This window comes from Emys orbicularis, chromosome 2 (genome assembly GCF_028017835.1).
Source record: "Emys orbicularis isolate rEmyOrb1 chromosome 2, rEmyOrb1.hap1, whole genome shotgun sequence".
Lineage (NCBI taxonomy): Eukaryota > Metazoa > Chordata > Testudines > Emydidae > Emys > Emys orbicularis.
In genome coordinates, this window is record NC_088684.1 from 138,311,768 (window position 1) to 138,326,377 (window position 14,610).

The following is a 14,610-nucleotide window of genomic DNA, read 5'->3' on the forward strand; positions in this document are numbered from 1 at the left end:
CCTTAAACAGAAATAAGGTAGAGAGGTTAAGAGGCTTACACCAACGTCAATCCAGAGTAACTCCACCTAAAGACTATGGAGTTACTCTGGTTTTACCCGAGCACAACAGAGAGCCAAATATAGCCATAAATAATTTGCACAAGGCACTGAAGCAAGTCAGTGAAAGACTCTGGAATGTAAACCAGGAGTCTTGGATTCCAAGTTCTCGGCTTTGAACTCTAGGTGCCTGATCTTCAGTGGCGCTACCCTGATTTACACAAGCTGAAGACTGAATTCAGTGGAGTAACACCAATTTACAACTGCAGAGGAACTGATGCTAGCTAGACTTCCTAGTTCCTCTGATGTCATACGTTGCACAGTTTGCCCTGAATACAAGGTGCTGTTTGGAGGACCTCTACCATTTTATTTTAAATTTCATTTTTACAAAGAAAGGATCCGATTCTCTGTTGCCTTGGACCTTATGCAGTCATTGACAAAGATGCAAAGTGAGCATAAAAACTACTTTATCAGAGTGGTCATGTTTAACAGCTATTTTGCACTGATGTAAGTAACTACACAGGGAGACAGGAGAATCAGGCGCAGAACGTTGGAGATCTATTCCCATTCATCATCAATGATCGTTACTGAGCTTCCATTAATGAATCTTGTTTGTGAGCCTAACATGATCCCTTGGAGCATGGAAACTGGAATCAGAAAAAAGAAGAGGGCCTGTCATAAGATGACGACCTGCTGAATCTACCATGCGTCTCACTTTGGCGTCAAGTAGGTGGAGCTTGGATTGTGGAAGGAGTTTACAAACTGACCTAAATTTTGTATGAAACCTTTAATTATTGCATGATCCAGAGATGGGGTAATTTATTAAACTTAAAGGAATAACGGACAATATTTGTACTGTCCAGGAGAGGGCTAGGCAGTACAGGACACATTTTTGGGGGAAAATCTGGGAATGGGAGTATGTTGGGGTCACCCTGGGGTAATCTTTAAGGCTGGTAAAGAGCCAGAGTGTGGCTGGCTGGCTGGCTGCAGCACACCGAGGCATAGCTGGGAGTGACTTACATGCTGGAGGCTGTCTGTGAGCAGTCCAGGTTGGAGGCTACAGCAGCGAAGCATTGTAAAGGGCGCCTTAGGTTACAGGGCAAGGTGACATAGCTATTCATGGTGTGGATTGTACCCTGGTATGTCACACAATCCTTCCTCTCTTTTTTGTATCACAGTAGTTCCTAGGAGCCCTAGTCCTGGACTAGGAACACATTGCATTAGATGCCGTATAAACACAGAACAAAAACATGGTCCCTGCCCAGGGATCTTACAATCTAAGCTAAGTTTATAAAATGTATCTTCTTTTGTGATGGGGGCGTATCAACCCCGCACTGGTAACACAGGGGTTAAACTGTTTTGGGCCCACGAGGCCACACCCCCTCACCCTTGCTAGGCATGCTCCCAGTAGAGGGAGCATATAAAAGGAAGCAACTCAGCTCCGTCCGGGCTGAGGAGGTGACTGACTGTGTGCTGGAGGCTCCTGCGGGGGAGCTGCCAAGACTCCAGACCGCTGAGGCAAAGGACCCTGGTTACTCTGCGGGGAACCAGTTGGCCGTAGGGACCAAAGGGGACGCTGAGCCTCTACCAGCAGACGAGATGTCCGAAGCAGGCCTATGGGCAGGAAGTGACCCAGGGGATACATTTGGGGACCTGAACCCTGTATTGGTGTAATTGGTTGCATAGGGCCCAGATTCCCCTCCCTTCCCCACTCTGGATGCTGGGCATTGCTCCCAGAGAGAGGGTGGCCTCCCTTGGCCCCCCACTGTCTCCCTTGACATCTTTACAGAAGAGGAAAAAACCCAAGCATTTAGTTATTTTCTCTCCTGACTTTTCCTAAGTATCTAGATTTTCAAAATAATTTTTTGTGGACTCTAGAAATCTTTAGAGATTAAAAAGTGGTAGCTGGAGAGATGGAGGTCATTATTAAACACAGAAATTCACCACCTATCAAATTGATCATGCTGCTTTGTTTTAATCATGTTCAAGGTGAGAATACCATGTCAGTAGTTAAAAACGGAACGATTGCTTCTGACAGATTTTCAGACAGAAAAAAAAATCAGTGAAGAAGCAGATCTGTGGCAATCCCATTTGACCGGGTCAGAAGAGAAAATGCAAATAATGATCATATATATATATGTATTGTGACAAAGTTCCTCCTCTATCTTGGTGGGTCCTGCGCTTATTGGCGGATTTTCTTGTTTCAGAGATTCACCATGTGGGTTGGGGAACAGCCCAGAGACCTTCCCCTCTGGAAGAACCCACAGTCCAGGTCAATTGGGAGGTTTGGGGGGAACCCGGGCCCGCCCTCTACTCCGGGTTCCAGCCCAGGGCCCTGTGGACTGCAGCTGTCTATAGTGCCTCCTGTAACAGCTGCATGACAGCTACAACTCCCTGGGCTACTTCCCCATGGCCTCCTCCAAACACCTTCCTTATTCTCACCACAGGACCTTCCTCCTGGTGTCTGATAACGCTTGTGCTCCTCAGTCCTCCAGCAGCACACCCTCTCACTCTCAGCTCCTTGCGCCTCTTGCTCCCAGCTCCTCACACTCGCACCACAAACTGAAGTGAGCACCTTTTTAAAACCCAGGTGCCCTGATTAGCCTGCCTTAATTGATTCTAGAAGCTTCTTCTTAATTGGCTCCAGGTGTCCTAATTAGCCTGCCTGCCTTAACTGGTTCTAGCAGGTTCCTGATTACTCTAGTGCAGCCCCTGCTCTGGTCACTCAGGGAACAGAAAACTACTCATCCAGTGACCAGTATATTTGCCCTGTACCAGACTCCTGAACCCCACTGGTCTGGGTCTGTCACAATACACACACACACACACACACACACACACACACACACACACACTGGAAAAAAAATGTCAGGCATGAAAAAAAAACAGCAAGAGCAGAAATCAATAACAAATTAAACTCACTCACTACAGCTATTTTGCAAGTGAAGTGAGGCTATGCAAAGCAGGGGGTAGCAGCATGAAATGGAATAAAAAGAAATACCAACGATTCACTCCACTAGAAATCTATAACATGACGGTTCCTTCTTTGTGATCAAATAGCTATTTTTCACTGAAAAAACACAAGCTAAATATTTTTCATTTATTATGCAACACACTCACAAAATAATAACCTGTGTTTGCTACGTTGAGACAAGATTTTCCTCTCTTTGCTACAGAATTCCAGCAAGGTGAGTTAAGGAAACAAGTTACCCTACAAGACACGAACATGTGTTTGCTTCAGTGGTGCACACATTAAAAGTGGAGGGATGTACAAATACAGCAATTGCTGCAAAAGACTCCTGCAAATAAGGTTGAAATATTTGGCACCAACATTCCTCTGTTCATCCTTTGATCTCAAAGAGCTTTACGGTGGTTTGAAATAATCTCATTTTACAGACGGGAAAAAACACAGACACAAAGATTGGGGTTATGAATAATAATAATCATGTTTATTACAGTGGAGCCTAGGGATCAACTGAGAATGGGACCCTCATTGTGCTAGGTGCTGCACAAACACATTGTAAGAGACAGTCCCTGCCCCCAAAATCTTGCCATCTAAATATATGATGTTCCCAAGGTCAGACTGTGACTCAGTGGCAGGGCCAAAAATAGAACCTAGAGACAAAAATAAAGCCTGACGAGCAGTACGTCTGCACTGAAGCTGGAAATGCAATTTCCAGCACAGGTAAACAGACATGCACTAGCTTTGATTGCGCTAGTGTGCTACAAATAGCAGAGTAGCCACAACATTGTGGGCAGCAACATGGCCTAACCATTCAAGTATTTATGCAGGGTCTCCGACTCTGGTGGCTAGAGACCCACGTCATCACGGCTACACTGCTTTTCTTAGCAGGTTAGCGTGATCAAACCTACTGTGTGTACGTCTACCCGGGCTGGAAATTATACCTCCCGCTGTAGTCTAGACATACCCTTATAGACCCTATCCATTGGACCTTCCAAAAAGTAACAATCAACCACAAACCTTAGGAACATACATAGTTAAGCACAAAAGCCTAATGACACATAGTCCTTAAAAACTAATTTGGGAAGGCTGCCCCTAACAGCACGAAGTCCAGCTCTGGCATATTCTGGCATCCAAAAGCCCAACAGAATGATCAGTAATAAATACCAATGCCCATTACTCATGCTAAGAGATTGGGCTTTCCTCTGGAGTCAAGCAGTAAAGCAAAAATGTAGTGACACTGAAATTTAAAATGGTTTAAAAGTTAGTATTTTTTCTTGTGGGCAGGTAACTGTCCTTTTGGGCAGGGCCAGCTACAGGGTTTTTGCCGCCCCAAGCGGCGCAAAAAAATACAAACAAAAAAACCTGCGATCACGATCTGCGGCAGCAATTCAGCGGGAGGTCCTTCGCTCCGAGCGGGAGTGAGGGACCGTCCGCCGAATTGCCGCCGAACAGCTGGACGTGCCGCCCCTCTCCGGAGTGGCCGCCCCAAGCACCTGCTTGGCAAGTTGGTGCCTGGAGCCAGCCCTGCTTTTGGGGGGCCACTGGGAGATTTATTTGCTGAGGATCTCATTGCCTCTGCAGATCAACTATGTCCCCACTCCACCCCATTCTTGGCCTCCTCTGGCTCAAAAAGTGAAGGGTGAGATTTTCAGAAGTAGCTAATGTTGGCCTAGATCTTCTCCCCCTGAAGTCAATGAGCATATTACCATCAACTTTAATGGGAGCAGAGCTAGGCAAACACTGAGTGTTTTTTAAAATTTCTTCCTTATTTTTTTATTTTATTTTATTTTTTTCCACATTAATTGTAAAAACGTATATTATTTATGTATCTACTCACACATGCAAGTCTATATAACGATAGCATCCTACAGTTCCAGACTTGAAGGGCAACATTTTCAAAGGCACCTAAGTGACGTAGGAACTTGCCTCAGTAAAAGTCATTTAGGAGCTTTTTCAAATTTTACCTGAAGCGCCTATACTTTGGTTCTGATCCCACATGGCTTGGAATCTTCACATAAGCTTCCTAATCCTTCAATGTTTACAGCTAGAAGTTGCCAATATAATTTTATGTTTGATCCCCCGGCTCTCAAAATGCTCTGTAGTGCAACTCCAAATGAACTCTGTTAGCACTGACCATGAAATCACTTGCTATGATTTGTTTGCATATATATTGAAAAATCAAGTGATGTTACTTTAGATTTGCGAAGAAGCCAGTTGTCTACAACCCACAAATTGATCAACCAGTTTCTTAATACTGTAGTTCTTTTTCCCTTCCGTGTCTTGTATTATCTATTTGTGGTTCACACAGCAATATCTAGTAAAACAAGAATAACTTGAATTTATGCAGTGGCAAGTCTATTTCTGATAGAAACATAATGGTCAAAAATGAGTTGGATCATGAGTAAGACCCTATCTGAATTGAGGGATGATTTTCAAATAATTGCAGCTGAGTTGTGGAGAAGACATGAAAAATTGCAGAAAAGTAACAATGGACCTTTATTAATACGGGACTTTGGAAAAGCCACAGCAGACCTATTTGTTTAAGAAAAAAATGCTGGAACAATATAAACACACAACTATTATGTTATGCCTGTGAATTTATTTTTTTTATAACCAGACAATTTGGTGCAATAAGAGGGCCATAACCAGGGCTTGGCGAGCAGGACAGCTGCCCAGGGCACAAAGCCAGGGGTGGAGCCAGAAAAATTAGTAAAAAAACTAACGGCAGGGGGTAGAGCTATGCAGTGGGCCTGGTATTGTCACCTTTACTTCTGCCAGCTGCCGTTCCTGCAGGACTCTACCTTCTACTGTTATTTCCCTCATCCCACCCCCAAGCTTTGTGCCCTAGTTACGGCCCTGCCCCAAACTCTCCAAATCACTCAGTGAGGCCTGGTCTACACTACCCGCCTGAATCGGCGGGTAGAAATCGACCTCTCGGGGATCGATTTATCGCGTCCCGTCAGGACGCGACAATCGATCCCCGAATCGACGCTCTTACTCCACCAGCGAAGGTGGGAGTAAGAGCCGTCGACGGGAATCCGCGGAGGTCGATTTTGCCGCCGTCCTCACAGCGGGGTAAGTCGGCTGCGATACGTCGAATTCAGCTACGCTATTCGCGTAGCTGAATTTGCGTATCTTAAATCGACCCCCCCCTGTAGTGTAGATGTAGCCTTAGTACTAGTGGGGAAAAAAGTGAGTGTTGGAAACCACAAACTGTATGGAAAATGAGTAAGCTAATTTAAAACAAAATCGTCGTGGATGCCTAATATTGCGGCATCCGCAATTTCCACAATATCGCAAATGAAGTAGGACCTTAATTGACAGGTTTTGGTCAAAGCTGAGTTAGATCACTAAGTTTTGGGTCTAAAGCCTTAAGGAACATCCAGAAACCTGAAGCTTCAATAGTTGTATAATGAACACAAACCCTTGCTAAACAGGATGCTCTATGCTTGAATGATGTTGGTAAGAGAGTGGTCTGCCCCGTCCAGTCCAGGGCCAGCCAGCCCTGTTCTGAGACAGCCTGTTTCAGAACAAGGTGAGGCCTAGTAGTTTGTAAGGGGTCAGGTGACTGCCTGATAAACACTTGATTTCTGGGGCCGAGGGGTTTGGAGTGTGGGAGGGGCTCTGGGCTGAGCCTGGGGCAGGAGTTGGGGTGCAGGAGGGGGTTCAGGGTGCAGGCTCTGGGAGGGAGTTTGGGTGCAGGAAGGGGCTCAGGGCTGGGGCAGGAGGTTGGGGTGCAGGAGGGGTGTGTGGGGTGCTGGCTCTGGGAGGTGGCTCAGGCAGCAGGTTGGGGTGCAGGGTGCAAGCTCTGGGAGGAGGCTGGGGTAGGGGGTTGGGGTGCAAGCTCTGGGATAGGGTTGGGGTGCGGGAGGGGGGGCCCGAGGGGGCTCAGGGCTGGGGCCAGAGGTTGGGGTGCAGGAGGGGGTTCAGGTGCAGGTTCTGGGAGAGAGTTTGGGTACAGGAGGAGTTCAGGATGCGGGCTCTGGTCAGGTGCTGCTTACCTCAAGCGGCTCCTGGGTGGTGGCGCAGTGGGACTAAAGCAGGCTCCCTGCCTTCCCTGGCTCCACACTGCCCCTGGAAGCAGCTGGCATGTCTGGCATTGGCTCCTGTGTGGGGAGGGGCAGGGAGTCTCCATGTGCTGCCCTCGTCCTCAAAGACCACCCCCACAGCTCCCATTGGCTGCAATTCCCCATTCCCAGCCAATAGGAGCTGCAAGGGTGGTGCCTGCAGGCAAGGGCAGCATGCGGAGACCTCCCTGGCCCTCCTCCCCAGGCTGTTAGTGGTCAATCTCCTGGTTTGGCTGCAGGAGGGTTGGCAACCTTAGACTGAGACTGAGATCGACTGTCAGATGCTCCACGATCGACCAGTCGATCACAATCTACCGGTTGGTGACCACTGGTCTAGGTAATACTTAGTCCTGCCTTGAGTGCAGGGGACTGGACTAGAAGACATCTCGAGGTCACTTCCAGTCCTATGATTCTATGCTTTTTAAGCATAAGCAAGGAGCCCCCAGCTGTTTTGCCTGGGTTAGCCCTTAAGGATATAAAGAGTCTACTTTAGACATTTCTATTACCTTTTAAACCTGACACTAACTCATTAGTGCATGTATGCTCACCTGCTTTAACCTTGTCAATAACTATCTTTTTCCTAATCAATAAACCGTCAGTTAGTTTGTTACAGGATTGGTGACAAGCGTTGCCTTTGGTTTGAGATCCGAATACCATTGACCTGGGCTAAGTGACTGGTCCTCTGGGACTTGGAGTAACCTGAATATCTGTTGTGATTTTTTTTGGTGTAAAGCAACCATCAATCACAAAGTCCAGCTTGCCTGGGTGGGTGGCAAGATAAACTGGGACACCCAAGGGAACTGTCTGTGACTCCATAATAAGACTGTGCTTTAGGAGTTCACACTTATTACTGGGTTGGTGAAATCTAATTACAGAACACACAACCAGTTTGGGGGTTTTTGCCCTAGTTCTTGACAGTCTGCCCTGAGGTTGGCACTCGCAGTCATGAGCCAATCCAGACAACATGACATAATATAGCATTTGTATTGCAAATGCAGCAGGCCCGGTAAGTGCTACTTTTTGCTCAGCAGACCACTCTTGCAGTTGCATCGTCTTACTGTGCTCGGTAGGAGTCTTTACCTTGCACTCGGATTCAACAGCATGCAGTTTGTGGCTGTGAAGGTTAATAATTGACAATGGGCAGCAAACAGTATCTTAGCCCTTTCGCTGAAAGTCAGTGATGCTGAACACATAATTGTCCAGTACAGCTATATTTATTTCGCATATATTGCAGAACATTTTCTGGTGCCCAAGATATTATTCTCCTGTGATCACAGGAGTATCTGAGGCAGATCAGCTTGGAAATGCTTCTTGAGGAAATTGGTTTTTTTCACTCTATTAGGAGCATTCCATTTTTATGATTAAAATCAGAAAACAATGTTCTTTCCAGTTAAAGTGAAATGTGCAAAATATGACTTTCCTATAACTAGGTTTCCAAACACTTATCTAAAGTGCTGTGAAAAGGTATTAATAAATAAGGATGAAAAATGAAAAGTGCACAGTGAACATGTTTCATAAACTACATTTACCTGAGTATTAGGGTCAACATGCATTGCAAAAATAATACTTTACACTTCTAAATGGCATCTTTCAGAGGAGGATCTCAGAAATATAAAACAATGCCTTCATTAGAAAGTTAGGCATCAATTTATCCAATGTACACAAACAGGTGAACTGAGGCAGAGATGTAGTGACTTGCCCAGGGATCCACAGTTGCCCTGCTTTGAGCAGGGGGTTGGACTAGATGACCTCCTGAGGTCCCTTCCAACCCTGATATTCTATGATGACAAATTCCTACTTCTGTCCCAATTCTGCAAAGCTCTTAACTAAGTGCCATTGACGTTAATGGAACTTAAGAACATGCTTAATTAAGCACATACTTAAGTAATTTGCTGAATAGGGATGGACTGCTGAACTGAGGCCTTAAACCCCATTTTCAAGCTATCTTTCAATATATGGATAAATAAGATACGTCTCACGTCCCAGCACGTTAACAATCTAAGACAGATAAGGGCACTGGACATCAGTTCAGGTTTGAAGAGGGGTGAAGAGGATCCTTCTTCTCATCAAGAGGGTGCACCTTTCTCCCCGTACCTTACAGCCACTGCTGCGGTCAAGTTAGAACTAGTTCTCCCTTGTTATAGTAGAGTGGGCAGCTGGCAAGGAGTTCTTTATAAGGGCTCCAAGGCTCTGGAATTTGCTCACCCCATTAGTCCAAAATAGCTCGAATTGGGTGACTTTCTGGGCATGCTGCAAAAGACTTGTTTGAGGGGGGGTTGGGAGAAGGCTCAGAATGTGGTTCCTGGATGGTGAAGTGGGGCAAGCCACTATCTGAATTCCTGTGGAACTGTTGATTTTAAATCAGTCAGTTTCACACCTCTTCTGTCCTGCCAGTGGCATCTTGTCTGATTTAGCTCTTTGGGGCAAGCGACATGTCTCATTTCTGGCCCATATCCTGCAGCACAAGCGCAATCCAGTGGCCCGCCCTTTGCACCCCAATGGAATATTATTGGAGTCTGGTCAGTGACAGTCTGCCTGTAAGCATGGAGCTCTTTCATGGATTGCTAGTAAAGTGCTGTGTAGATTTATAGTGCTATGTACATATTTAAAAATAAAATAATGGTTAATCATAATCACTGGCAGAATAGGATGTAGAGCCAGAGAACTCGGATTCCCAGCCTCCTGTACTCATCATTAGCTCAAACTCCTTCCCCCCCCCCCCCCAGTTCCTCAAAAGATAATAGGCCAGATTTTCAGCTGGTGTAAATTGGCATAGCTCCATTGACTTTACAGGAGCTACACCACTCTACAGCAGCTGAGAATCTAGCCCAGTGTGTACTATCCCTGTAAAAGTATGGAATCCAGGAGGGATTCTATTGAAGTCAATGGGAGTTTTACCAGCTTGATGTATATGGAGACTCACAGGTTTCCATGAGACAGGTTCCTTGGGGAGTGAAGAGCTTTTCAAGTGACTTTTCAAGTCCACAGGAAATAGATGAAAGACTACAGGAGAACAGATGTGTTCTTGCTCATCCACTTGCTGATTTCAACCTCTGCCTGGATAGTATTTGGTTGAAGAATGATTTACTGAGTGAAATGCTACGGCCTGTGATTTGCAGGCGGTCAGACTAAGTCATCGTGATGAACCCTTATGCCCTTAACAACTGAGTTTAAGACAATGAAAATATGCAGTGTCTGTGTCAGCTGCCATCTTGACTAACACTGGGCATTGAACTGGGGAGCTAAAAGCATGAGTGTCTACAGCTTGAGCTAAAAAGCCAAGCTCCCTAGCTGACAGCTGTAACAGACTCACATCATCTGTGGATCAGGCACAGAGAAGGACACAACACACACACACACACACACACACACACACACACACACACACACACACACACACACACACACACAGAGCAGTATGTTATATATACATCCTGGAAAGGGAAAGTCAGGAATGCATAAGATTTTTTTTACATTTTTTTTTCAGTCAGCTGACCAATACCGAATACCGAATGTGTGCCAGATCTCTCACTGAGGGGATAGGCAAAGGATTGTGGGGCCCCAAGGCACAGAGTTGCAGATTGGGGATGCATGTTTGGAATTGGGGATGCCTGTTAGACTAAAGCAGCTGGGATGTAAAAAATAAAAATAAAAATATGTCTGGAGCCAAGGGAACAGGACTCAGGAGAAGGGAAGGATTTAGTTTTGGGAAAGAGAAAAGAAAGTGGTTGGCTTGGAAGGGAAGACAGATTTACAAGATAATCTTTGGCAAAGCCCCATGTCTAGTTTGCCAGCATGGTGGAAGAGATATAGAATTGTATGTTTTGTCAGGAGGTGCAATATCTGTGATCCAAATGGCAATCTGCAGTCTTTCAATTCAGTCTCTCAGTCTGATCTCTCTTTGGTTAGTACCTTGTTTTTTTTTTAAATGATCCTTTTGTGAACAGTTCATTATTATTCCACTGTGGGAGGTAAATTTACAGAAGTGCTCCATCATTCACTCATTCTTGCTGTCGCATCTCACCTGGTGCTGGACTCATCAGAGAGATGTTTCCTGCTCTACTTCACATATGGACACTTCAAACAACCAGCTACATTCCCCTTCCTACCGTTAGTTATGCATGATAGTAATGTAACATGCCATAGCTGGACACCTCATTACTCTCTCAGTAGTGTGAAGACACAGTTACTTATATGACATCATGCTTGTCATTATGATGCACACCATGGCCAGTCATAGTGACAGCAAGCATAGAATTCACATCTCCCTGTTCCAAAATCAGATCTTTATTGTGCAAACTAAAAAAGAATTTCCAGCACCTGGTTGCAATATAGGGCATATAAACAGTTCTGATTCCATCCAGTAGAAGGCAGTGGAACACATACTAATGCTCCAGTTCATTACAATATGTTCATTAAGAAGTTATTCTAAATATTTTCAGAATTTAATACATGCATGTGTGTCTGATTCTTAATGCAATGACATTTCATTTGACTCAAAAGCTAAGGCAATCACCTGACGTACAGGGTCAGATCCTGCCTCTTCTGTAGATAGTGTAGTGAAGTGGGAGTCAGAAGACCTAGGTTCTATTCCCAGCTTTGCCACTGATTTCCTGTGCGACCTTGATCACGTGACTTCACCTCTCTCTGCCTTCATTTCCGCTTCCTACCCTTTTGTTCATCTCATCTATGGAGACTGTTACCTCTTTGGGGGCAGATATTGTCTTTTACTATCTGTTTGTGCTGCGCCCAGCACAATGGAGCCCCAGTCTAGGCTGGGGACTCTAATCTCTCTCATCATAGTAGTAATAGATACTTGAGTTGCATAGTACTTTATTCCACTCCCATTAACTTCAATGGATAAGGCTGGTAGAACCTTGCCTAAGATCAAGTTCTCTGCTCACTTGCACCAGAACAACCTCATTGGTGGTACTGGGGCTGTGCTGGTATAAATTAAAAGAGGATACAGTGAGAATCTTGGTGGTGGCTGTTGGCTTCCCTCTCCTCCCCCGCCCCCTCAGATCAACATTATTCTTTTACTGACTTCTTTCATGAGAAAAATTTTCATTCTCATCATGCACCGTATGCTCCCATGCTGTTGCTTAATTAGGTTGATTAGAGTCTTGGCTTTGTCATGTTCCCTGTCTCGGGCTTCTGTAGCCACACAGAACATGTGCAAGCAGGCAATTCATTTGAACAGGCATAATTTGAGTTTAGAATAGCCAGGGCAACAGCTCACTTTAATATACTGCTAATAAGTAATCTTAATTACACAACTTGGTGGAACAGTTTGCAGATAATTTAGGTAACTTCAAAATAGAGGTGTTCAGCAGATAATTGGTAATTTATCTTCTGACCTTCTATTGCTTTAGTAAATTACATGTTCTTATTACTTGTCATCGCTGCACTATCCAATCTGCTAAAATGTCAGCTACAGAGAGGAAAGGAATTTGATTACAAGAGGTAGCCATGTTTTAGTATCTCTGCCTTCCGAATTCCCTCATCCCCTCACCCCTTCCACTCCAATAATTGCTTTAATTTTGTTTCAAAACACTTGAAATCTAGCTTTCAAGATAGGTCCAGATTACAATAGTACTTACACGTCTCACAAACAATGAATTTATCCTCATGATACCCCTGTGATAACTATTGTTATCCCCGTTTTCTATATAACTGGAAAACTGGAGCACAGAGACACAAAGGGTCAGATTTTTAGGGGCACAGGAAATACCAGATTGGATCACACCCACAGTCTATTTAGTCCAATATCCTGTCTCTGACAGCGGCCAGCACCAGCTGCTCCAGAGTGAAATGCAAGAATCCACTAGTAAGTAGATGTAGAGTACTCTGCCCCCCTCACTAGATCTTATCATGACCTCTAATCATTAGAGATTGGCTTACATCCAAAAGAATGAGGTTTAATATCCCTTCCCGAATGTTTGTTAACAAGAATAATGCTATCTATTTTCCAAAGAGTTCAGCTCCCCGATTTTCAATGGGAGCTTCTGGGTGCTGATCACTTTGAAAAATTTGGCCAGAAGCAATTTTCCCAGCATCACTCAGAAAGACTGAGACAGAGAAAGAAACCAAAGCCAGATCTCTGGAGTCCCAGTCCAGTGCTTAACCACCAGCCCAAAAGGTTTCATCATTGGCATGCTCGCTTTAATTCTCCCTGTAGCCTTCTATGCTCCCAGTTACCATAGTATCTGAGCACGTCGCAATCATTAATGTATTTATCCTCACGACACCTCTCTAAGGGAGGAAAGAGCTATTCTCCCCATTTGACAGATGGGAAACTGAGACACAGAGAGACCCAAGGTCACACAGGAAACCTGTGGCAGAGCAGAATCTTCAGCTAAGGTCTCCCAAGTTCCATACTAGCACCCTAACTGCTGGGCCACCCTCACATTCGGCAGATTTGAGATGAAGCCAATTAAAGATCAGACTGTTTTGAGGGGTTAGAATCATAGAATCAAAGAATCATAGAAGATTAGGGTTGCAAGAGACCTCAGGAGGTCATCTAGTCCAACCCCCTGCTCAAAGCAGGACCAACCCCAACTAAATTGTCCCAGCCAGGGCTTTGTCAAGCCTGACCTTAAAAACCTCTAAGGATGGAGATTCCACCACCTCCCTAGGTAACCCATTCCAGTGCTTCACCACTCTCCTAGTGAAATAGTGTTTCCTAATATCCAGCCTAGACCTCCCCACTGCAACTTGAGACCATTGCTTCTTGTTCGGTCATCTGCTGCCACTGAGAACAGCCGCACTCCATCCTCTTTGGAACCGCCCTTCAGGTAGTTGAAGGCTGCTATCAAATCCCCCCCTCACTCTTCTCTTCTTCAGACTAAACAAGTCCAGTTCCCTCAGCCTCTCCTTGTAATTCATGTGCCCCAGCCCCCTCATCATTTTCATTGTCCTCCGCTGGACTCTCTCCAATTTGTCCACATCCTTTCTGTAGTGGGGGGCCCAAAACTGGACACAATACTCCAGATGTGGCCTCACCAGTGCCGAATAGCGGGGAGAGCCAGAATATATTGTTGGATGGAAAATCCAAGCGCTTATTCCTCTGCATGATGCTGGCTTGCACAATGGCTGATAAAGACCAAAAGATGAGGCATGCGCCACAAAACCGAACCTAACAGGCAGCCTGAAATGACTGGGGTGGAGAGAAGGAGGTCTTTCTTGTTTAACTTGTATGATGTGTTCTGAAAGCCAAGGCTTTGCATTGCCCAGGCATTTATGACTATAAACAAGGGGAGAACAGCAGGCCTGCCTGGGACACAAAGGTACGTCTTGGTCTAAAAATGCGAGATGTAGCTGGTAATGAGATACAGATGAGAGGTAAAGGGTACAGTTGAATTTCGATTTAAAAAACAAGCCATTGATGCATAGAAGAGGAATTACTTGGAAGCTAGGTATAGGTAGGAGGCTGTTAAGGCAAAGAGCCTGGAATATGCGTCACACCACAAAGGCTGGGATAATGCAATATCAAAACAACCATTTTAAAAGGCTATCTTTTCTTCCCCTCTCAGGTTGTAGTCT